Below are 24,158 nucleotides of genomic sequence, written 5' to 3' on the forward strand. Positions count from 1 at the left end.
TTGTATTATTATGTTTGGAGGTTTTCGTAAGATGAAAGAGAAGAACATTTTGTCGCGATATAGTATTCTGGCTATTATTTAGTGCATTTGGTTGGAAAGAAATGCTTGAATCTTTGAAGGTGTTGTCACTTAATATGTTTTGGAACAGAGTGGTCTTCTTGTTGTCCCTTTGGTGTTTGGCAGATGGTTTCTTTCAGCATGTTTCTTTGGACAACCTGCAGCGGGAGGGCTGGCATTACTTTATTGTTTTGTCTTGTATTTAGTTTCTTTCGTTTAATTGCTTTCCTTTCGTAATTGGAAGATATTTTGTCCTCCCTGTTCTTTGTTTTTTTCCTCCCACATTTGTACTCCTTTCTTCCTTCAGTACATTCATCTGTTTATCAAAAAAATGAACACGCTCTTGAGCTAAGAGACAGTTATCTTGAATTCTTCTTCCCTTTATGTGAGCTGTTGGATTACTAGTTACCACTTATGAAGGCAAGTATCCTTGAATTCTATTAGCCAAAACCTTTGGAACACATTTGTAGATGATTTTACAACAAGAAATAGGCCTGAAATCATCAGCTTGGCATAGGATTTGAACCCTAGGGTCCGAATAGATTTGGGGTAGGATTTACTTCCTTTAACAGTTTAGATTCCCTAATATAAGATTGAATAGCAGCCATGAGATCCTTTTCAGTGATTCCCCAAGTGATGCTTGAATAACTTGGGCATCAAAGCCATCTGGACCAGAGGCTTTATCATTACAAAAAGATAACATAGCATTCCTAATTTCATAATTTTGGATTGGACTTCTCGAGAACCGAAAAATCATCAGTAGATCAAGTAAAATACGTCAAGATTCTGAGGAATTCAAGATGGCAAGGCAGACCTCTGGTTTTTATGAACTAAAGAGATAACCATCTTATCCGTCTTTTCCTCAAAAGAATCCAAATTTTTTTTATTCTAATAAAAAATACAGCTAATATTATTTCTAATCCTCCTTGAATCAACAACATAGGAGAAAATCTTTGAATTTTTATCACCTAACTGCAACAACTTAAAGGACCTGCTTTAAAATATCCTCTTCAGCCTTTGCCAAGTCAGCATAATGCTTCAATTTATCCTTGGCCTTTAACAACACTGAATCCTGAGGATTAAGATCAAGTGGAGCTAATTGAGTCTGATTCAAATCAACTTGAGCAGCTTGAGTCCTGTCCCAAATATTAGCAAACTTGAGTTTGTGAAACTTCATCTCATGCTTAAGCCTCTTCAATTTATCACGGAGAATGAACAAGGGAGAGTCGTCATGAATGTCCTTCTCCCAAACAGTTAACAAGGGGAATAAAATCCTTATGATTCAACAGTAGCTGAAAATTTTGAAAGAAAAATTTCTTTCTATTATTGACTGACTGGGAATGCATGTGGAGAAGGGCAGAGCAGTGGTTTGAAGCACTTGGAGGAAGAAATTGCACAGAAAAAGATTAATCTAAGGGAAAAATTATGAAAATTAGGAAGGACCTTGTCTAGATTTCTATTAATAAAGCCTCTAGCCCTTCTATTTTACTAGGAAAATGAAGGTCCAGTAAAAGGGAAGTCTTCCAAATCAAATACCAGATAAAATTTCTGAAATCCTTGGAACCTTGCATGCTGACAGCAGAAAGAGCACTATTACTTGTGAGTTGAGGTGTAATCCCAAGAGGGGAGAGGGGGGGGGGGGGGGGGTGAATTGAATATTTAAAAATTTATGCAAGTATTTATTCAATGTTTGCTACGATTCAAGCAAGTGATCTAACTGCGCAAATGCAATCAATATTCACAACAAATATGAACAAATATAAATGTGTTCAAATTAAAGAGATTAGGGAAGAGAGAATTAAACCCGTGTTTTTACAATGTTCGGCAATCCTTGCCTACGTCATTGCCTCAAGTAACCCACTTGAGGATTCCACCATGTACTCCTTCAATAGGCGGAGAAACCTTTCTCTTTCAGGATGCAGAGATGCCTTTACAATGCTTCCTTCAATAGGCGGGGTTTCCTCTCTCCTTCACTAGGTGGAGATGCCTCTCTCCTTTACTTAGGCGGAGTCGTCTCTCTCCTTCAATAGGTGGAGATGCCCTTACAAGGTGGAATCAATAAAAATAGATGTACAAAGAATGCTCATAACTTGAGTGGATAAGTACAATAAAAATACCACACTAATACACTCTCAATATGATTATGAATGAAGCTCAAAGAGTAACTAGAAGGTGAGCACTTGAAAGATGAACAAAGAATTTGCAAAGTGCTTGAAAAAAATTTTCAACAAAGTTCAAAAGCTTGGATTCAAGTATGAGTGATACCCATAATAATACAAATCAAATCCAATCTTTTCTCATCATATAAAACAAGTTTAGAAATTTAGAAACTGTATTTATAGACAAGATAATGAACTAGCCGTTTTATGACCGTTGGGCTTTAAAAAATAATTTATTGTTTTCAAAACTAGCCATTTTCGAGCTGTTGCAGTTTGAATTTCGTTGACTCGGTCGCCCGAAATGGGATTCGGTCGCTCGAATGCCTTGGAGTTGGAATTTGTGCAAGTTAGTAGCAATTTAGTCGCCCAAGCTCTGAGGTTTGGTGCCCCGAACTATCGGTTTGGTGGCCCGAACCACCTGGAGCGTGAATTGTGCATGTTCAGTGGCAATACGATTTTCCTGAAACACCCTTCAGTATTTGGAGCATAACTTTTGCTAGAGAACTCCAAAAGGGGTGATCTGGGTATCTACAGAAAGCTAAGAAAAAATCCCACAACTTTCGTGTTGAAGATTTTTGAAGATGGGAAAATATCGATAGAGAAAATCACACATCAAGGTGGCGGCAGAAAAAAAAGAGGGGATTTGGAGAATCTTGTTTTGGTGGTGATAAGAAGGGATCGACTGAGTACCCTACTTCAGTCGCCTAAACTTCCTAAACCTCAAGAACCTTAGTTTTTCATTCTAAAAATGATTTTAACACTTCGAAATAATTTTTGCACATTTATAAAATGATTTTCATGAAATTATAGAGTGCCTAGGGTCCAACTAAGGTCACTTATGAGCTTATTCACATAATCAAAAGTAGTGTACTTGCACGAATTCTTAATTGCAATTACATAACAAAATTCTTCATGTCTTTAAGCTTGGTCTTCATACAAGCTTCATGTCTATAGCCAAATATCATTGTCTTGTATGCTTCATGGCTTTCCATTTTGCATATGTTATTGTGCTTTAAGACCTTTAATACTTGTATACACACTTAATGGCACAATTAGATGTCTTGTGTTAGACCAAGTAGTTAAGGGTCTTTCATTCCTACCGTGTTTTGATGACAACAACTAATTAGTAGTTCTTAAGGCTACTAATGTTTCTCTCTAAGTCATGTTTCAGCTATACAGAATGGCATCTGAACCAACAAACAGTCAAAGCAACTCATGCCATGATCAAAAGCACAAGCCTCTCAACGCATTCATGGACGATACACAATATACAAAGTCATCTGAAGGATGAGTGTGAGAATGAGAGAGAGACCATCTTGTAAATATCTTGTATATAGAGTAAAACTCAAAACTAAGAGTAAGAAATGGGCGTGTATCACACACACAACAAAATACAAGTAAAGTTATTTAAAAGTGTGAAAAGAAACCCCCAAACGGACAAGGACCATCTTTGTACTTAAAGAACAAGTCTTAAGAAGAAGGAACTCGTCGACGAACACAGGGCTTCGTCGACGAGTGTAACACAAACTTCGTCGACGAAGAGATACCGAGAGGCATCTGAATTCAGAGCCATAACTCGTCGACGAACACAGGGCGTCGTCGACGAATGGCATGAAGAACTCGTCGACCAACACAGGGTCCTCGTCGACGAAAATATATCGAGAGGTATCTGAATTCAAAAACAGCAACTCGTCGACGAACACAAGGCTTCGTCGACGAATTGACTGAAGAGCTCGTCGACGAATCTCCAATTTCGTCAACGAACGTCAGGCAGCAGCGAACATTAAATGCTGCAAAACGACTAGTTTGACCCTTGTCTCACATTAATAAATGCCCAACGGCTCTCTAGCATTCCCCTCGCCTATTTGGTGTTTAAATAGGAGTAATTGCATTTATTCCTTACCAAGAAAGTTGATATTGTAAAAAGATCATTCATTGGTGTTCTCATTTCTAGGGTTTGCTCATACACTCACTTGCCCTCTTCTTGCTGCTGTTAGTCTTGCTTCTACTCTATTGACAAGTGGACATTGAGTAAGGATTTTATTGTTGTAATCAGCTCAAAGGGAGTATTCAAGTTAACATTTATTTCTCATCTACTTCTTGTAAAGAAAGGTTGTTTGTGAGCTACTGTTGGGTGTCTTTAAGTGAGCACCTTGTTGAAGCTCTTTGTGAGCTACTGTGTATTGGCTTCTCCGCCAAAGGAGGATTATAGTGGATTTTGGGAATCCTTGAGTTGGTCTCAAGGCGTGGACGTAGGCGGGGTGCCGAATCACGTAAATATCTTTGTGTTAAGCTTTTCCTCTCTCATGTCTCCTTTATACTTTTATTGTGATTTCCTGCATCTTTACATTGCAATTTCATGCACTTGCTCTTGGTAAGTTTTCTGTGTTTGTAGAAAGTTAGCACATCCGTGAAGAAAGTCTATTCACCCCCCCTCTAGATGCTCAACCTGGCCAACACCTTGGTTTGTCATTTTCAAAATGGGATTAAACCTAGATAGGCCAACTATCTCCCCCTTTTTTATAAAGACAAAGAAGGAGCAAAATGAGGTAGCCTTGACAAGGCTCCCCCTCACTATATGCATAAACATAAGAAATAAGCAATGTAAAGCATATTGAGATTAAGACTTAGAATTTTTCAAGTTATAGTCTTGTAAGCTCAATTTTAACCATATTCATTTCAAAAGGTATTTTGCTCATAATTCTCCCCCTTTTGGCATCATCAAAAGGCTTAAAAAAATCTGCATAAGATTGCAATTGGGCATTCTGCGCTACATTTTCCCATTGAAAAACTTCATATGATCATTCATTGCCATTTTTATCAAACAAGAATTGCACATAGCCAACCAGCTGCATGACGTCAATATAGAAATTTCAGAATCATATATCAACCAGCATAAGTTCGCCAATATACAGCCATTAGCATAATTTCGCAAACATACATCAGTCAGCATAATTTCGCCAATATACATCAGCCAGCATTATCAGCACAAACATTCACATGATCATAATGGTTTCAAACCCTAAGATTTAACTTTTAACTACATTATCTTCCAAAGATTATAATATTGTTCTAAAATAATTTTCAATGATGCTTTGGAGTAATGAAGTCATTTTAGATACATTTTCATTTAAGAAATTATTCTAGCATTCATCAAGTCATAAGCATGATCCAACCAGTATAACCATGGATATGGAATATAAAACTTAATACCAAGCCATATATATAGTGTTCATAAATCCTTAATAACAAGCCATATATATATATTAATAAATCCATAAAAGTTCAAGCCATATATGATGTTTATAATTCCATAAGAAACTCAAATCAAGCCATATAAAACAAACCATATATGATGTTTATAAATACATAAGATATTCTATTAAATTTCGTCCCCCTAAAATTAAGCTTATTCTGCATTTTTGCTCTATATTCTGCCAAAAAAATTCATATGAGCATTCATGCATTTTTCTTCTAAATTCTCCCCTTTTTATCGCAAAAATAAGATCTCCATTTGACATAACTCCATGTAAGAACTCCATTTTTCTTTTATTTTTCCCTTTTGATATCATCAAAAAGGAATTTAATTCTCCCAGCTCATTTGTTTTCTAATTTCCTCAATTTAAGCATTATTACTTAAAAATTTGAGTGTTCACGTGACGAGGGAAAGATCAAAAGATTTATTTTTTAACACGGGGGTATGGGTTTTTAAAACCCGAGTAGTATCCATTTGATAAAACTTGAAATCCTTATGGGATGCAAAAGGCAATATAATACGCAAAAGACTTTTCAATTTAGCTACTGGTGCGTAGGTTTCTTTGAAATTGATACCCTCGTTTTGATGAAACCTTGTGCAACCAACCTAGCTTAGTTGCGGACAACAATGCCATTTTTTATATCCATTTAGTTCTTATTAATTATGTGATCAACAGGCCTAGGAACTAACATCCACAATTGTCTTAACCCATTTCATCTTTAATTGCACCCAAAAAAAAACATTGCTTGGTTCTAAGGGTGCAGAATAATTATCTATATTTTTAAAGTGAAGAGCAAGGAGTTACCCTCTGTAAAGATTTACCAAGTGTTTGATAAAGAGTTGAGAGCTGATTAGGGAGTATAGACTTTTTAAAAAATAAGCATAATATTTTCATGCTTGTGGATTAAGCATGATAAGTATGTTCTAACCATTTAGGCAATGAGTATTTAAGAGTATACGAAGCTTTCTTGATTAATGCTCTTGTATTAACAATGACTGAGGACCTTTTTTACTGATTAAGCACTGAGGAAATATTTTATTTTGACTTAATAAAAAAACTTAAATCCCTTAGTAGATACCACTAATTTTGATCATGATAGGATGTCTTTTTGTAAGCACTAGCAGATTACCGCTTAAGAATCTGTCATGATAATCAGTGCTTATAACTAGATTTGAGAGGGTTTCACTAGTGGAGTTTGATATGTTGAATTATAAGTGATGACTGATTTTTCATTTTTGAATGCTTTTGAATTTTGATCAATCATTAATGTTCCAAGATGAGTTTAGGGTTGGATGGTACACAGTATTTACGTTGTTATAATTGACTCCCCTAAAGCTCAATTTTGTGTGATGGACAAGATATGCTAAACTTTAGATTTTCATATTTAATCATTTAAAGTTATCTAACTAAGGAATACACCTTTGTCCATTGGAAGTGGATTTTCTAGAGCATGCTTCCGAGATTTTATTCAAAAGTAAATGACCTATGTTATTCATCTCAGAAATACAAGATTCAAAAAAAGAAAAAAGAAAAATCCTAGCAGATGCTTTTTCATTCCTTTCTAGTCCTAAGCTAGCATGTTATCTCATCCCTTGAGCTATAGCCAATATTTTCATATATTAATCAATCAACAATTATATATATAGTTAAAAGATCATATTGGATTTATCATTTGAATTTCTCATATTGGCTTAATTCTATAAAGTCCTAAGTATAGTAAATGCATATACTAGGTTTTGACATCTTAAGCGCTTTCCACTATCCAATAATTATTTAGTCATCACTATCCCTTTTCATTTAGGTATGGTTGAATCTACTTAATTCTTAATAGATGAGTAATCCTAAGATCTAAGGAAGAACTATTCTAAAAATTATGTAATTTGTTTTGGTACCTTGGGTCCTAAAGGGTTTGTTTTCTTGACGACCCATACCATCTTCCTTTCTTTGCCTCTAGCACTTCTAAAGGGGCAAGTGTAACAAATGTGGCCTTTCCTTTCACAATATGAACATGTTTTGTTTAATGGATTTGACTTGTTAATCCTTTTTTTTATAAAAATAATTATGACCATAGGATTTATAAGATGAACCTTTTTGAAAAAATTATTTCTTTTAACTTCTAAGGATTTATTGGAGTTATCTTTTTTACTTGTAACTTTGCTAATTATTCCGGAGTAGTCTTCAATTTTTCTTTCCAAGCTAGAGATTTTCAAATTCTTCTCTTTTTCAAGAGTGGCGTGAAATTCTTTTAAATTTTTTAATTCTTTTGCCAAACTTTCATTTTCATTTTTCAAAATTGTGTTCTTTTTATACTTCTTAACTAGAATTTTATGAACCTTAAATTATTCTTTTTGTAGTTCCTCATAAGATGCAATGCTTTCATAACTAGATTCCTCACATGATTCATCAAAAGATTTATCACATAATTCATCACAAGAATCATTACATGAATCATTAAATGAGGTAGAAGGAGAGACATGTACTTCGTCATCGTTTAATGCTATCAAGCAACAATTTGCTGCTTCTTGATCACTTGAGTTTGAATCATCCCAAGTGGTAGCCTTCTTCTCTTCGATTCCTTCATATGTATTTTCTAATTCTTCCCAAATTTCCTTAGCAATTTGACAAGTCATGATCCTATTAAATTCATTAGTATCTAAAGCACAATACAATGCGTTCATAGCTCTAAAATTGATTTGCATTAAATTAATGTCATTATCATTCATTTCATTGTCTAGTTTGGGAATTTCTATATTATTAACAATTTTCATTGGCACATAATTGCCTTGAACAATTACTCTCCAAGCTCTCCAATCCATCCTTTGTATAAAAATGCTCATTCTTTGTTTCCAAGAGGTGTAATTTACACCACAAAACATTGGAGGCCTTACAGAGGATTGACCCTCACCGAATGGGGATATACCAATGTGTGTCATGTGATCTTTATACAAAAACAGTTAGGCTTATTGTAACCTAGCTCTGATACCAATGGTGAGTTAATGTGTAATCCCAAGAGGAGGGGGGGGGGGGTGAATTGGATATTTAAAAATTTATGCAAGTATTCAATCGATGTTTGCTCCGATTTCAAGCAAGTGATCCAATTGCGCAAATGCAATCAATATTCACAACAAATATGAACAAATATAAATGTGCTCAAATTTAAGAGATTAGGGAAGAGAGAATTAAACCCGTGTTTTTACAATGTTCCGCAATCCTTGTCTATGTCCTTGCCTCAAGTGGGTTCCACTATGTACTCCTTCAATAAGCGGAGAACCCTCTCTCTTTTAGTAGGCGGAGATGCCTTTACAATCCCTCCTTCAATAGGCGGAGTTGCCTCTCTCCTTCACTAGGCGGAGATGCTTCTCTCCTTTACTTAAGCGGAGTTGTCTCTCTCCTTCAAGAGGCGGAGATACCTCTCTCCTTCATTAGGCAAAGTCGCCTCTCTTCTTCAATAGGCGGAGATGCCTCTCTCCTTCATTAGGCAGAGATTCCCTTACAAGGTGGAATCAATAGAAATAGATGTACGAAGAATGCTCCAAACTTGAGCGGATAAGTACAGTAAAAATACCACACTAATACACTCTCAATATGATTATGAATGAAGCTCAAAGAGTAACTAGAAGGTGAGCACTTGAAAGATGAACAATGATTTTGCAAAGTGCTTGAAAAAGATTTTCAACAAAGTTCAAAAGCTTGGATTTAAGTATGAGTGATACCAATAATAATACAAATCAAATCCAATCTTTTCTCATCGTATAAAACAAGTTTAGAAACTTGTATTTATAGGCAAGATAATGAACTAGCAGTCTCCCGTCGGGCTTTAAAAAATAATTTATTGCTTTCAAAACTAGCCGATTTTGAGCCGTTGCGGTTTGAATTCTGCCGACTCGGTTGCCCAAATTCCCTGGAGCTAGAATTTGTGCAAGTCAATAGTAACTCGGTTGCCCGAACCATCTGGAACATGAATTGTGCACGTCCAGTGGCAATACAAATTTCCTGAAACACCCTTCAGTATTTGGAGCATAACTTTTGTTAGAGAACTCCAAAAAGGGCGATTTGGGTATCTACAGAAAGTTAAGAAAAAATCCCACAACTTTTGTATTGAAGATTTTTGAAAATGGGAAGATATTGATAGAGAAAATCACACATCAAGGCGGTGGCAGAAAAAAAGAGGGGATTTGGAGAATCTTGTTTTGGGGAGATAAGAAGGGATCGGCTGAGTACCCTGCTTCAGTCACCTAAACTTCCTAAACCTCAAGACCCTTAGTTTTTCATTCCAAAAATGATTTTAACATTTTGAAATAATTTTTGCACATTTATAAAATGATTTTCATGAAATTATAGAGTGCCTAGTGTCCAACTAAGGTCACTTATGAGCTTATTCACATAATCAAAAGTAGTGTACTTACATGAATTTCTAATTGCAATTACATAACAAAATTATTCATGTCTTTAAGCTTGGTCTTCATTCAAGCTTCATGTCTATGGCCAAATATCATGGTCTTGCATGCTTTATGGCTTTCTATTTTGTATCTGTTATTGTGCTTTAAGACCTTAATACCTGTATACACACTTAATGGCACAATTAGATGCCTTGGTTTGTCATTATCAAAACGGGATTAAACCTAGATAGGCCAACATTACTCTCATCTGCATCTATTTTATGTTGTGAAAAATCACCCAAAACCACCAATGAGATATATAAGAATTAGAATTAGTAACAGAAGTTCAGAGAACCCTTTCTTCAATGTATTAGAAGCATAAGTGAAAGTAAACCATATAGGCTTCTGAAAAAAAAAAAAAAACCAAAGAAACTTTCAATATTGAAGGTAAGAACCTGAGGATCAGAGAAAGTTTCAACAACTTTAATCAGATGAGGGTCATAAGCCACCCAAATTGTCCCTAGAAGACTTCGAACTATTTTGTTAGAGAAACCCAATCCCTGTGGAGATTCATTGAGATAGAAGCCATCAGGTTTAATTTTCCTTTATGAGTTTGAATGAGGTTTTTTGCCCCCTCCTGTTTTAATAGGTAATTCAAGCTCCTTGTAGGAGAGTCCAGTTAGGCTTTCCCTTTTTTCCTGCCTCCTTTTAGGCCCAGCTTTAACAACCTTAGGAGCTGTCCCAGGAATTGTTGCTTCTCATCTCGTGGAGATCATAACTACAGAAACAGATTTTGACTTTCAAATATTGAGGACTCAACCTCTTGTCTGGAAGCATCAAGTACATTTGAGATCAAGCTATCAGAATTTAAATCAGATACATCACCTTGTTTTCTTCAAAAAGGAATTCTGAGCTTGAACATCACCGCTGTCATCTTTAATTGCATCTGCTGAAGGATTAGCTGCATTCAAAATATCAAATGAGTTACTGAGTTCAATGTGGCACTGGGTATCGAGGAAATCTGAAGACTGCACCTTATCATTCCTGGCTACCTATTGTCTTCTAATAGCCTTGCAATCCTTAAAAATGACTCAAAAAACCACAACTTGAGCATTTAGAAGGGCTTCTAAACTTAGTCATTACAAAAACATGATACTCCAGAGTTTCTCAATTCAACAGTAGAAGATTAGCTGTTATCCTCATCAATCTCAATATAAAATTTAGGAATGACAAATTCTTCATTTCCTGTTAGAAAAGAATATATTATTTTAGTAATTTGATTGTGTTAATGGGGGTATTTTGTCCTTAGGACTATATAATTATTAATAATATATAAGTGGGCATACCTGGAGCTGTATGTAGACTCCAGGAAACTGCCATCCAGATCTTTCATCTCTTTTTCTTATCTCCTCTCCTTCACTTCTTCTCTTCCCCACCTTTAACTTTACAACATGATATTGTTAATTTTGGTCTGAATGCCCTTTCCATCGGGTTTGCTTTCATTATATATAGAAGAAATTTGTTGTTGCCTGATTTTCAGCACCTAAATGCTGCAAGATTTTCAGCATTATTTACAGCCTAATTTTCAGCACATTTTCAGTGCCTAAATGCTGCCTGATTTTCAGCATTATTTACAGCCTAATTTTCTGCTATATACAATCTAAATATAAACTAAAATATTTCAACTGAATTATTTACAGCCTAATTATCCTAATTATCTCCATAACATCCCCCTCAAATTGATGTTGGTGGATCAAGAAGCATCAATTTGTCAACCAAGAACTGATGCTAGTGCTGAGAAAGAGCTTTAGTGAATATGTCTGCAGTTTGACGTTCGATGGAAATGTGAGGAAAAGTAATCACGTGTTTGTCAAAGGATTCATGTATGGAATGGCAATCGACTTCGATATGTTTCGTACGCTCATGGAAGACAGGATTAGCGGCGATCTGAATAGCACTGGTATTATCAGCATGAAGAAGAGTGGAATGAAGCCGAGAAAAATGAAGTTCACTCAAGAATCCACGAAGCCATGTGATCTCAAGGCATGCGGAAGACATAGCACGATACTTAGACTTTGTGGAGGACTTGGAAACTCTATCTTGCTTCTTACTCTTCCAAGAAATGGTGCATTGCCTAAGGACATGCACTAGCCAGTAACAAAGTGACGAGTATTAACACATCCAGCCCAATCAGCATCACTATAACCCACCAACTATTATTAAGATTCCTTAGGAAAGAACAACCCATGTGTAGAGGTGCCCTTCAGATATCGGATAATGCGGTGGACAGGGGCTAAATGAAGATGTTGGGGAGCTTGCATAAATTGACTGTCTTGCTGCATAGCAAAAGAAATATTAGGACGAGTAATCGTTAAGTAGTTCAAACTCCCAACAAGATACTGATGCAAGGATGGATCTGATAGAAGCTCGCCTTCCTCCTGACGAAGCTTGAGATTTACCTCCAAGGGAGTAAGAATAGAGTTACCTGATTGGATACCAGTCAACGAAATCACTTCTCTTTGTGTATTTTTGCTAGTGTAACAACATACCAATCGGAGTAAGCTGCACGTCAAGGCCAAGAAAGTAGTGCAAGGGATCAAGATCTTTCATGTGAAAAGAGGCCTTGAGAGATGCTGTTGTAATTGCTTAATTAACTCAATATCAGAGCCAGTAATCATAATGTCATCAACATATACCAGAAGCAATACAATTCCTCCAGAAGTCTTGTGAAGAAAAAGAGAGGAATCAAACTGACTCCAAGTAAAATGAAAAGCAAGCAGGGTAGAGCGAAATTTATCAAACGATGCACTCGGAGCCTGTTTCAGTCCATACAAGGATCAACGTAGCCGATAAACCTCTGAGGTTGGTGTAGCAAACATGCTGGGAGGTGGACACATATAGATTCCTTCCTTCAAATCCCCATGTAGAAAAACATTCTTCATATCCATTTGTCGGAGAGACCACCCTTGTGACGCAGCAAGTGCAAAGATAGTATGCACAGTAGTCATTTTGGCAACAGGGTGCAATGGTCTCTTCATAATCAATACCATAATTCTGCCCGTTCCCAATAGCCACGAGACGGGCCTTATATCTGTCTAGTGACCCATCATACCGAAACTTGATTGAGTACACCCATTTACATCCAATAGGTTTGACACCAGAGGGACAAGTAACAAGATCCCAAGTGTGATTGTCTTGAAGAGCTTGGATTTCTTCTTGCATGGCCTGCTTCCAAATGCTCGGGTGGCTGCCTGGGTATATGAGTGAGGAACAAAAACACTTATGAGGAAAACCATACTTATCTGGTCAATGTGTAACCCGGGTGGAGCGCCGAGGAACCGCAGAATGAGATGACGGATCAGTGTCTAGAAGTGGCGTTGAAGAAGGAAGAGGACGTTGATGATACACCACATTGGTTTAAATCACTCAATAGAAGAAGACACATCATCAAAAGCGCGAAGAAGAGTAATAGGAGTATCAAAATTAACTTGAGACTAATTTTCAAAGAAAATCACATTCAGGGAGATCTAGAATTTGTTTGCATGAGCATCATAACAAACAAATCCTTTCTAAGTAGGACTATATCCCATAATGGCACACGTGAAAGACTGGGCAGCAAGCTTGTGATGCTCAATAGGTGGTAGATGAACAAAACAAACGCACCCAAAAGTATGAAAGGATTGATACTAAGGAGATATGCCAAATAATCGAAAATAGGGAGAATCATAATTTAGAGTGGCAGTAGGCAAAGGATTGATCAAATGGACACAGTAGATAAAGCTTGTACCCAGAACTTAGAAGGTACAGAAGAATAAATCAACAAAGTACAAACGACATCTAAGAGATGACGATTCCTACGCTCAGCGACTCCATTTTGTTGAGGGTTATAAGGACAAGAACGTTGGGAAATGATTCCCTTTTGCTGAAGAAAAGTCTGAAAAGAATGAGACATGTACTCCCCCCCTGAGTCGGAGCATAAAGTTTTGATACAAGTACTGAATTGTGTCTCGACAAACGCAACAAATTTTTGAAAGACAGAAAACACGTCATCTTTAGAGCGGAGAAAATATATCCAAGTGAATCGACTATAATGATCAATAAATGTCACAAAATAACGATACTGACCATGAGAAATAACAGGGCTCACACCCCAAACATCAGTATGCACAATCTCTAAGCAATTAGAAGCACAACTACCATGTGTAGGAAAAAGGTAAAGTTTTACTTTTACCAAGACGACAAGTAGCACAATCAAAAAATGCAAGAGAAGAAAAAAAGGAATCTTTATTGCCTAAAAAACCATGTTTCATAAGATGAGCCAAGGAAACAGAATTAGGATGACCCAATTTCTTATGCCTTACTTCATTATTATTGGTAGTAGCCGTACAAGCAGGAGAAACAACATTAGGAATAGAAAACTATATAGGAAATAAACATCCCACTTTAGGCCCTTTCGCGATCACCGTCCCTGACACCTAATCCTACACAAGACAACCACCACAAGAAAAATGAACATCACAGTTATTATCTACCAATTGTACAACATAATTAATTGGTAGACAATCTAGGAGAGACAAAATCATTGCGAAATGAAGAGCCCAAATTACCAACAACAATAATTGGAAGAGTACTGCCATCAGCAATTTGAATATTTTGCATGCCTCTATACTTATGAACACCATGGAGACCCGTCATATTACCAATCATATGATTAGAAGCGCCCAAATCAACAATCCAAGAAGTTGAGTTAGTAGTTGTACCTTGCAGGCCTAAGGCCGTAAAAGCAGGCACAATCATCTATTGGACCATTGCTAGTGTGAGAATAGACGAATCAGAGCTTGCAGTGGGTGGCGCAGAAGAAGAAGAAGAGTACTGAACAACAGCCTGAATAGCTTGGGATTGGCGATTTTGAGGCTGCACTCGACAGTCTTTGATGATATGGCCTTCTTTCTTGCAGTAGTTACAAACTTTCTTAGGACAGTTGCGAGCAATATGACCAAACTCCTTGCAACTGAAACACTGCAACTTGTTCCTCCCTCTCCCTTGTGCTGCATATGCTACATTCACAGCCTCAGAAAATACCTTTTGAGAAGTCGTACCCATCTGAGTGGATAACCATTGTTCTTCACGCAATAAATCTCCCAAACAAATATCCAAAGGAACCGGTTTACGGTCCAATAAACTAGCTCAAACAGGCTCAAATTTAGGTCGAAGTTTCATAAAAAACCGATCACATTAACTCTCAGCATGAACCAATTGAAGAGCCGCGAGTGCCATTAGGAGGAACCTTAGCATGAACAATAGTAGAATACTCGTTCCAAAGATTAATAAAACTAGAATAAAATTGTTCATTAGGTAAATTACCTTGACTGTAATTATTAATTTCCAACTCCAATTGGAACTTTCGGGCCCTGTGATCTTGGTGGTAAATACGGCGGAGATAATCCCACATAGCCTGAGCCGTAGTAAAACAGCGAAGATTGGTCATAAAGTGAGACTCAATCGTCCCCAACAACCAAGAGATCACCTTAGCATCCTTGACCTCCCATTGTGCAAATTCCTTTTCATTAGTGGGAACTTGAGCAGAACTATCAATATGATTTGATAATTTGTTCCCTTTCAAGAACATTTTAAACTAGAATTCCCACGTGGGGAAATTCTTTCCAGTAAATCGAACAATAGTATTTTCAATAGACATGATGAAAGGCCCTAAAAAAAAGATCAGACCAAGCAGTCAACCAAATAAATGGCAAGCCTAACTCAAATCAAGTCCAAATCCAAATAATAAGAGATCCATAGACACAACCAGATTACAAAAGATTAGCAGAAATAAAAAGCCCATATCAAACACGAAAGCCTATCTCGAAATACCTACCCTGTGTGAAAAACGTCACAGCAGAGGAAGAAACACAGCACCTTCTTTGATCACACCAGGAGAAATCGAAGCTGCTGACCACCACAGAAACTGCCGACAGCCACAAAGATGCCCAGCCACCGCGAGAAAAACACCGAGATGTGTAGACACCCTAATTTGTCTAGGTGTCTTATATTTACAAAAACAAGGGGTAAAAGAAATTTTATTAAAAAAATACAAATACAGAAAAAATACAAAAAAAAAAAAATAGAGAAAGATAAAAGAGGAAAAAATGAAGTGCACCAAGTCTTCAAATCTGCAAACTTGTGAGGAAAGAAAAAGAGGTTAAAAATATGTGCTGAAAATAAAAAATTAATGTGACAGTTCAATTTAGATTGCTGATCAATGAAGTTAATGAAATTGAAAGTTAATTGAGCAAATCAAAATCAATCACAATTCAATTGGACATTCCACAAAGGAGAGCATTTTAGAAGCAAGGGACAGACAGAGTATTCTAATACAGTGTATAGTGAGAAATTCACAAGTGTGGAGTTATAGTGAGAATCGCAGAGGAATTTACATATGAGCAGTGGGAGAATTCAGGGGAGAAAAACACAACAATTAGCATTCCAAAGGAAAATTCAGACACAGAGTGCAGACAAGCAGAAGTGTTCAGTAAATCATTCGTAATAAGCAAATACACAACAACATTCACACATAAATAGGGGGCCCAAAGTTGGTGGAGTTTGAAGACCTGAGGTAAGTTTAAATTTAATTGGGTTTTCTGTGTTCAAATTGCATAAAATAGGATGCAGGAAGAATCTGACCCGATCCAAACCAGATCCGATTGGTGATCCGATCCATTTGACCAGACCCAGTGATCCAACCCACCTGTTCGGGTTGACCTGACCGATTTTGAGGACCTGCTGACCCAAAACCCAGATCCAATTTGGATCTGGGTCCATTATTACCTAGGCCCAAATTTTGAAGCTCAATTTTGTTTTAAAAAAAACACAATGCGCTTAAGCCCAAATTTTGCTTTAAAATTTTTAATGGGCCTGAGCCCAAACTCGTTTTAAAAAATCACAATGGGCCTAAGCCCAAACTCTGTTTAAAAAATCAATAATGGGCTTGAGCCCAACATAGTTTAAAAGGCCAACTGTGGGCTAGGCCAAATCCCAGAGCCCACTCAAGCTCGTTGAAGACTCGGTGAGTCAACCCAAATCCAACTCGGTGAGTTGACTCACTAAAGTCAACCTGAGTTAACTCAAATCTAACTCGGTGAGTTGACCCACTGAGTCAATCCAAACTTAGCCCATTGAGTTCAGGGAAGTCCAGCAAAGAAAATGTAAAAAGAAAAAAGAAAAAAAGAAATCAAAGATGTTTGGTTTGCAAGAAAATAAAGAGAAAGAAAGGGGGGGGGGGGAACACTCATCTTGGTTTTTTTTTTTTTCTTTTTGGTGTGGATATGAAGAGTCCATCTCCATTGTAGATCAGATCTGCGAGGTAAAAAAACAATATTCGATGAGAAAATAAAAGAGAGGGAAAAAAGATCAGATCTGAGAGAAATCAGAAGAAAAAGAAAGATGGAAAAATGAGAGCAGATCTGAGAGAAATCAAAAGAAGAAGAACGGAGAGAAGAAGTAAAGAAACAGAAGAGGAAGAGGCCGAGAGAGAGAGAGAGAGAGAGAGAGAGAGAGAATGAAAGAAAATGAAAATTTGGGTTTTTATATTTGGAGGTGGTGGGCCACGTGTCACCACTCTGGGCCAAGTATCTAAGGGGTGACGTGGCTCATTCTTGGCCGTCCGATTTATGTTTTTCTCTGGATAGTGGAGTTTTTGCTACATTAGCAATCCGTGTTTTAAGATCCGAGTCAATCAGACACTGACACATGTCAGGGTGACGTCACCCTATTTCAAATTTTTTTTTTAAAAAGAAGAAAAAAAGGCAACTGGATAGGGACATGTGTTAGGGTGAGATTAGCAAAAAAAATTTAAAAAAGAAAAAGAATGCCACGTGTCACCACTGTGGGTGGACACGTGGCACTCACTGGGTTTGACTCGATTCAGATCCAAACCATTTTTTATTTTATATATATATTATTTTTATTTTATTTAAATTTTTAATTAGTTTTTAATTTTAAAAAAATATCAGGACAATCATAAAAAATAAGGAAAATTTTGGAAAAAAATTTTGAGTTATTTTGACTCAGAATTTTTTTAATAAAATGGAAAATAAAATATCAAAAAATGAGAAAAAATAAAAATCCTAGAAAATTTTAGAAAAAATATTGAAAAATTTTAGAAAAATTCTACAAAAAATTTTAAAAATCTAGGAATTTTTTTAAGGATACTTTTTTAATGATTTTCTTGATTTTTGTGTGGGTGCGTCTCGATGATTTTAAAAAGGATAAAGAGGTATTTCAGACCTCACCCGTATTAGCTTTGAGGGGGGTTTATCTAACAAAATTCCCTCATTTGGAGGTCTTATTAGACATTTCTAATCGCACTGTAATTTTTCATTTTCTTTTTTATTTATCTATTTGTTTACTTTTATTTATTTTATTTATTTATTTATTTTTTTACTTTAAAGGAGTTAATTAAAGACCATAGAAATTCAATTTAGGGATAATTCATAATTAATTAGGTATCGTTTGCAGAACGGGTGTGTAGGTGGTGTTAGTACCTTTCCCTCTCATAACTGAACTCCCGATCCCGATTTTGTTAAAGTAGACTAAGACTACTAGTTCCTCGGCTTAGGAATAGTCTAGAGACCAATCAATGAATAGTAAATAGGTGTTCTAACCGCACCAAAGTAAATATTAGGTTAGTGGTGACTCCATTCAAATTTCAATATCTATTATCTCTTGCCATTTTGCACCCTTCTCCAGGACGTTACGACAAGATGAGTAGCCCGCAACCAAGGACAGCGTGCGCAACTAAAAAAAAAATTCCAGCAGCCCCAACAAAACTCAAAACCAACAAAGTGGACACCACAGAGAAGGCCGACGCTCACGAAAAGCAAGAAAGAATTTGCTGAAACTGAGAGAAATTATATATATATATATATATATATATATATATATATATATATATAACAGCAATGAGAATTGCACCCAGTGATTAAGACCAAAACGACGGAATCAGAAGTGGGGCTTTGGTACCATGTTAATTTTGGTCTGAATGCCCTTTCCATCAAGTTTGCCTTCATTATATATAGAAGAAATTTACATAGTTGTTGCCCGATTTTCAGCGCCTAAATGTTGTCAGATTTTCAGCATTATTTACAACCTAATTTTCTGCTATACACAATCTAAATATAAACTAAAATATTTAAACTAAATTATTTACAGCCTAATTATCCTAAATTATCTCTGTAACAGGTATCAGGGCATTGATCTCCTTCAAATCTGATTTATCTGAATTGGTTTTAATACTTTTTTCGTTTTTTCCCTTATCCTGCCCTAATCAGTCCTCAAATCTGATTTTCTGGTTGGTTTGAGAGTCACTTAAGGACACCCTCACTCTGGGTTAGGTTGTGCAGCTTTCTTGGCAAGAAGCTGTGTGTTTTCATGGTGATTTTCTTATGTGAACTCAGTTATACTCTGTTTCTAATATGCGGCCGCTGCTGTTCATCTGTGATTCTGTGGTTTGCTGATGATGCTATTTTGATGATGTGTATTCGTGATTGATTGCTTTCAATCTTGTACCGATTGCTGGTTGGTTTCAATTGGTGTTAAAATATTTATTTCCTGTTCTTCTATGCATTCATTTCCAGTTGCTGCCAGCTGTAATGCCTGAAGCTGCTGTCAGGTTGTTTATTGAATGCTTGCTGTACTTTGCTGTGGTCTGCCCTGTTCTTGGTGGTTAAGTAATTCATCTTTGGATATTGTAAGCTCAGTTCTCTAGTCATAGCTGCCTATTGAAGTTACGGATTTTGGAGAGTTTGGAAGTGTTGTAAATTCTGGTTTTTTTTTTTTCGGGAGTCCTGGAAGTGCTGTCTGTGTTAGTGTGTGCTGCCTGACTACTCAAGCTCCTTCTTGTGATAAGTCAACTTATGGATACTACCTTAACTGTAGTAGGGGAAGTTTTGGAGGACGAGGTTTGGATTGTGGTCGTGGCAGTGGTTGTCTAATACGAGGAGGAGTTCTTCATGGCAATTCTCGCATTAGCACACATTGTGGCAAGGAAAATCATACCATTTACCACTATTGGGATCTCCTTGGAAAACCAACTTGGGCCAATAAGTATCTTGCGAAGGGTGATTATAATATTGACACTTCAAATGCGCCTAGCCACTCCACTAGGGAGTTGAGTACATCATCCACTATGTCCTGAGAGGAGTTTATCAATCTCTTTTGCATGTTCAACAACTCCAAACTCAGTCTTTTACATCTACTGCCACTATGGCCCATTTAGGTACAATTAGGCTTCTTGCCTCTTCATCCTTCTCACCTTGGGTTATAAATTCTGGTGCCTCCTCTCATATGACAGATAGTCCTAATTTGTTTGTCCTTGAACCCCACTACTTTACACTAAGGTTATTCTTGTTGATGGTTTGGTTACACCTGTTTTTGGTTCTGCCAATATTCTCTCAATTCCTTCTATTCCTCTTTTGTATGTGTTATATGTGCCTAAATTTCCCTTGAACCTATTATCAATTAGTCAATTAACTGTTTCATAATTGTTTTGCGTCCTTCTTTCCTTCTCATTGTGTTATTTAGGATCTCTGGATGAAGAAGAGGATTGTTGGAGGGCTTGAGAAGGATGGCTTGTACTATTGCAATTGTGGTCATGGTGGGTCCATTTCTTGTCATATGACTTCCTTAATTTCTACTCATGGTGTTTCTCTTGATCAATGGCATGCTCATTTGGGCCATCCATCCTTTCAAAACTACAAGTTTTTCCAATCTTCAAGTTCGTTTCTCATTTTGAGTTTCTGCATGTCAGCTAGGAAAGCATATTAGGACGTCTTTTTCGTCTAGAGTTGAGTCTCATAGTAAACCATTGTTTTCTCTTATTCATTCTGATATTTGGGTCCATGTAGAGTCAATAATTTGACTCGTCTTCAATATTTTGTGTCCTTTGTGGATGATTTTTTGCATATGACTTAGATCTATTTGTTAAAAGATAGGTCTGATATGACAAATTTAGTGTTGTAGTTTCTACATTTGGCTTTGTCCAGTGCTACTATGATCATTTGGTTTTTGTCCATAAAACAAAGATAGGTGTGGTACTTCTAGTAGTCTATGTTTGATGATATGATCATTACTAGCAATGACCATAGTGGGATTGTAGATGTTAAGCAATGGCTTCAAGAAAAACTTGAAATCAAGGACTTGGGTATTCAGTGATACTTTCATGACTTTGAGATTGTGCGGTGTAGAAAAAGGTGAATCTATCTCAGCGAAAATATACATTGGACTTGTTAAGACTAGTTTGTTGGGAGCTAAACCAGTTGATACTCCTATAGATCCCAATGTGAAGTTGTCTAGGGATGTTGGACGGAATTTTGAAGACAAACATAGATATAGGCAATTGGTTGGCAAGTTGTTCTACTGGACTTTTACTGGACTTGACATATATTTTGTAGTGGGGGTAGTGAATTTATTGAAAATCCCAAACAACCACATTGAAATGTTGTTCGTAGGATTTTGCTGTATCTCAAAGGCTCTCCATGTAAAGGTTTAATATATAAATGTAATAGGATTGTGAGCTTGTGGATACTCTGATGCAGATTGGACTGGATTTGTTGATTATCGAAGGTCTACTACTGGATATTGCACATTTGTGGGAGGTAATCTTGTTTCTTGGTATAGCAAGAAACAAACTACTGTTGCAAGATCTAGCGTTGAAGCCAAATATCAAGCTATGGCTTGTATTGTGAGTGAGCTTATGTCGCTGAAGACTTATGTCAAAAATGACATTCTTGGTAACAAAGCCAATAGATGTGTTTTGTGATATTCTAGCTGCCATTTATATTGCTAGCAATCCAGTGGTTCATGACAGGACAAAAGCACATAGAAGTTGAATGTCATTTTGTGAGGGATGCTGTGTTGAAGAAGGTTGTGAGGACTCCCTTTGTGAAATATGTTGAACAATGAAGCAATGTTTTTATGAAGACTTAATTTAAGCCTGCCTTGTCTAATGTTAGTTACAAGCTGGGGCTTGATGATATTTATACACCTCCAGCTTGAGGGGGAGTGTTAGAAGAGAATATATTAATTTAACAATGTAGTGTTAATGGGGGTATTTTTGTCCTTAGACTTTATTATTAATAATAGTGTATGAGGGCTGACCTGGAGCTGTACATAGACTTCAGGAAACTGCCGCTCAGTTCTTTCCTCTTTTTCTCTCCTTCTATTCTTCTCTCCATCTCTAACTTTACAACACCTTAGTGAAAGAATCAAGGAATGGAGGTTTGCCAACAGAGCTGGTCAAATAACTAGCCCCTGTTTGGAACAACTTAATAAGTACTTATTGTACTTATCGCTTAGACTGAGTACTTGTGCAAAAAGATACCGTTGGCTTGCACTAAAGCAAGTATTTATTGCAAGAAATACTTTTCAAAATCACTTTTGGAAATTAAGTACTTTTCAAGAGGTAATAAGGGATTGCTTTTTGGCCATTTATTAATTTATGTAGAGAGGTGATGGCAAACCTATAATTTTTATCAATTTTAATAGAAATTTCGTAAATTTTGAAAAACTTCCTCCTCCTCTCTCTCTTTCTTGAGACCTATTGTGCATGTACCCTTGCCACGTCGTGTAGCTGCTGCTGCCTCTACCAGGAGTTGCCACCTCTCTCTCTCTTGCCTCTTCCCTTTTTGTCTCTCTCGCTCTCTCTCTCTCTCTCTCTCTCTCTCATGCCTGTATGTTGGATCTAGTGGTGCTCCACCACATCCCCCACCCCCTTTACCTCTCTAATTATTGGATTTCTATTTTATTAATTAGGAATTAATGATAAATTATAAAAGGTATTATAAAACTAATAATATTAGCAATACAAATTAATAATATTATTATTGTTAATTAGAAAGTAATAACCACATATTATTTATTTAGCAGAAAATATTAAAATGTTAATTAAAATTATTTATTATAGAATTTTAATATTTTCTGCTAGATAAATAATGTGGATAGAATTTTAATTAAAAATTTTAGTTTATTTAATAATAATATTATTAACATAATTTTATATTATTTTGTTGTATATTTAATATATTAAATTAGTGATAAGAAATATATGAACTAACATTATTATTGTAATAGATCCACATCTCACTTTTAATAAAAAGTGAGTCACCAAACACCACTTATTTTACTAGTACTTATAGTCAACACTTATGCTTAGATATGACCATACCGTGTTTATGACTTTCAACACTTTTCTAATTTTGTACTTATTATCAACATCTATTAAATTTAATACTTTTTAAAGTGACTCCTAATGATCCTTTAGTCATATAGAATACAAGCCAGGAACTTTGCGAAATTTAACTTAAATAGGCAGCTTACCATGCCTAAATGGTTTCCTTTCAAAGTTGAGATTCAAGGGGAGTAAGAACATAGGGTTGTTTCCTATGAACAATGGGCCATTTTCCACAATCCACATCTCCGCAGAAGAATCTTGAAATTTAAATCTCTGGAAAGCCAACTTTTCTCTAAATCTTGTTCAAAACAAATTTTTAACATAAGAAAATAGGGGAGGCTTGCCAAGAAAATGGCCTGTCAAAGAACTTCCCTGTTTCTTCATATACCTAGTTTAATCACGTCATCAGATGGATCAACAATAATGGTCTCTCCATCCTTAGAAGTTTCAAACAGAAGAAGATTAGAATCATAGAGTGCATTAGGGAGGAGTTTACTCCAATCATTATTTGAAGGCTTCAAATTATCTTAATCCTTGAGATCAAAGATTGAACAAAATGACCTTGTCTTTAACACTCAGTCTTCAATTTAGAGTTTGTCAGAAAATGTAAGATCATCATTTGTTTTATTTACACCAGAAAATAGGTTAGTAGCATCAAAACCTGCAGAATCCTTCATATACAAAAGAACTTGCATAGCCAATGCAGGGGCTTTAGAAGAAGTACAGTTCAGTAAAGAATTGAGCCTTTATTAAACCATAGTGAGCAGAAAATATATTAATCAAATAATGTTAATATCAATGAAGATTAACTAATCAACCAACAAAACTCAATCCAAGATCAAAGTGGCACTCGATAGCTCATGTTTTCTATCCTATGCCGAGAGTGCTACAGCCTTTCTTGCCCTCTTTATGTTTGTAGTACAGCAGGGACAGGGAAACACCGAAGAAGTATTTCCTGGGCTTTCAATTTCGGCTGAACACCTCTTTCAAATCCTATGAACAACTTTATCTTTTCCCATAAACATGTGTTGTTTTAAAAGTACACTTCAATTTTAAAATGCGCAATTTTCAATGACAGAAA

General features: G+C 36.2%; 1 protein-coding gene and 1 long non-coding RNA gene across 2 annotated transcripts in view; one reads left to right on the forward strand and one right to left on the reverse strand.

Moving 5' to 3' along the window:
• Positions 1-24,158, forward strand: part of LOC131156705 (pentatricopeptide repeat-containing protein At4g02820, mitochondrial) — a 43,857-nt gene that overhangs the window by 15,963 nt on the left and 3,736 nt on the right. The window lies entirely within an intron of this gene.
• LOC131156706 (uncharacterized) lies at positions 10,371-16,452 on the reverse strand. The gene is made up of 3 exons (XR_009137057.1): positions 15,728-16,452; positions 10,738-10,813; positions 10,371-10,630 (listed from the first exon to the last, which is right to left on the reverse strand). It is a non-coding gene; the product is annotated as an uncharacterized LOC131156706 (long non-coding RNA).

The sequence above is a fragment of the Malania oleifera genome, chromosome 5 (assembly GCF_029873635.1).
Source record: "Malania oleifera isolate guangnan ecotype guangnan chromosome 5, ASM2987363v1, whole genome shotgun sequence".
Taxonomy (NCBI): domain Eukaryota; kingdom Viridiplantae; phylum Streptophyta; class Magnoliopsida; order Santalales; family Ximeniaceae; genus Malania; species Malania oleifera.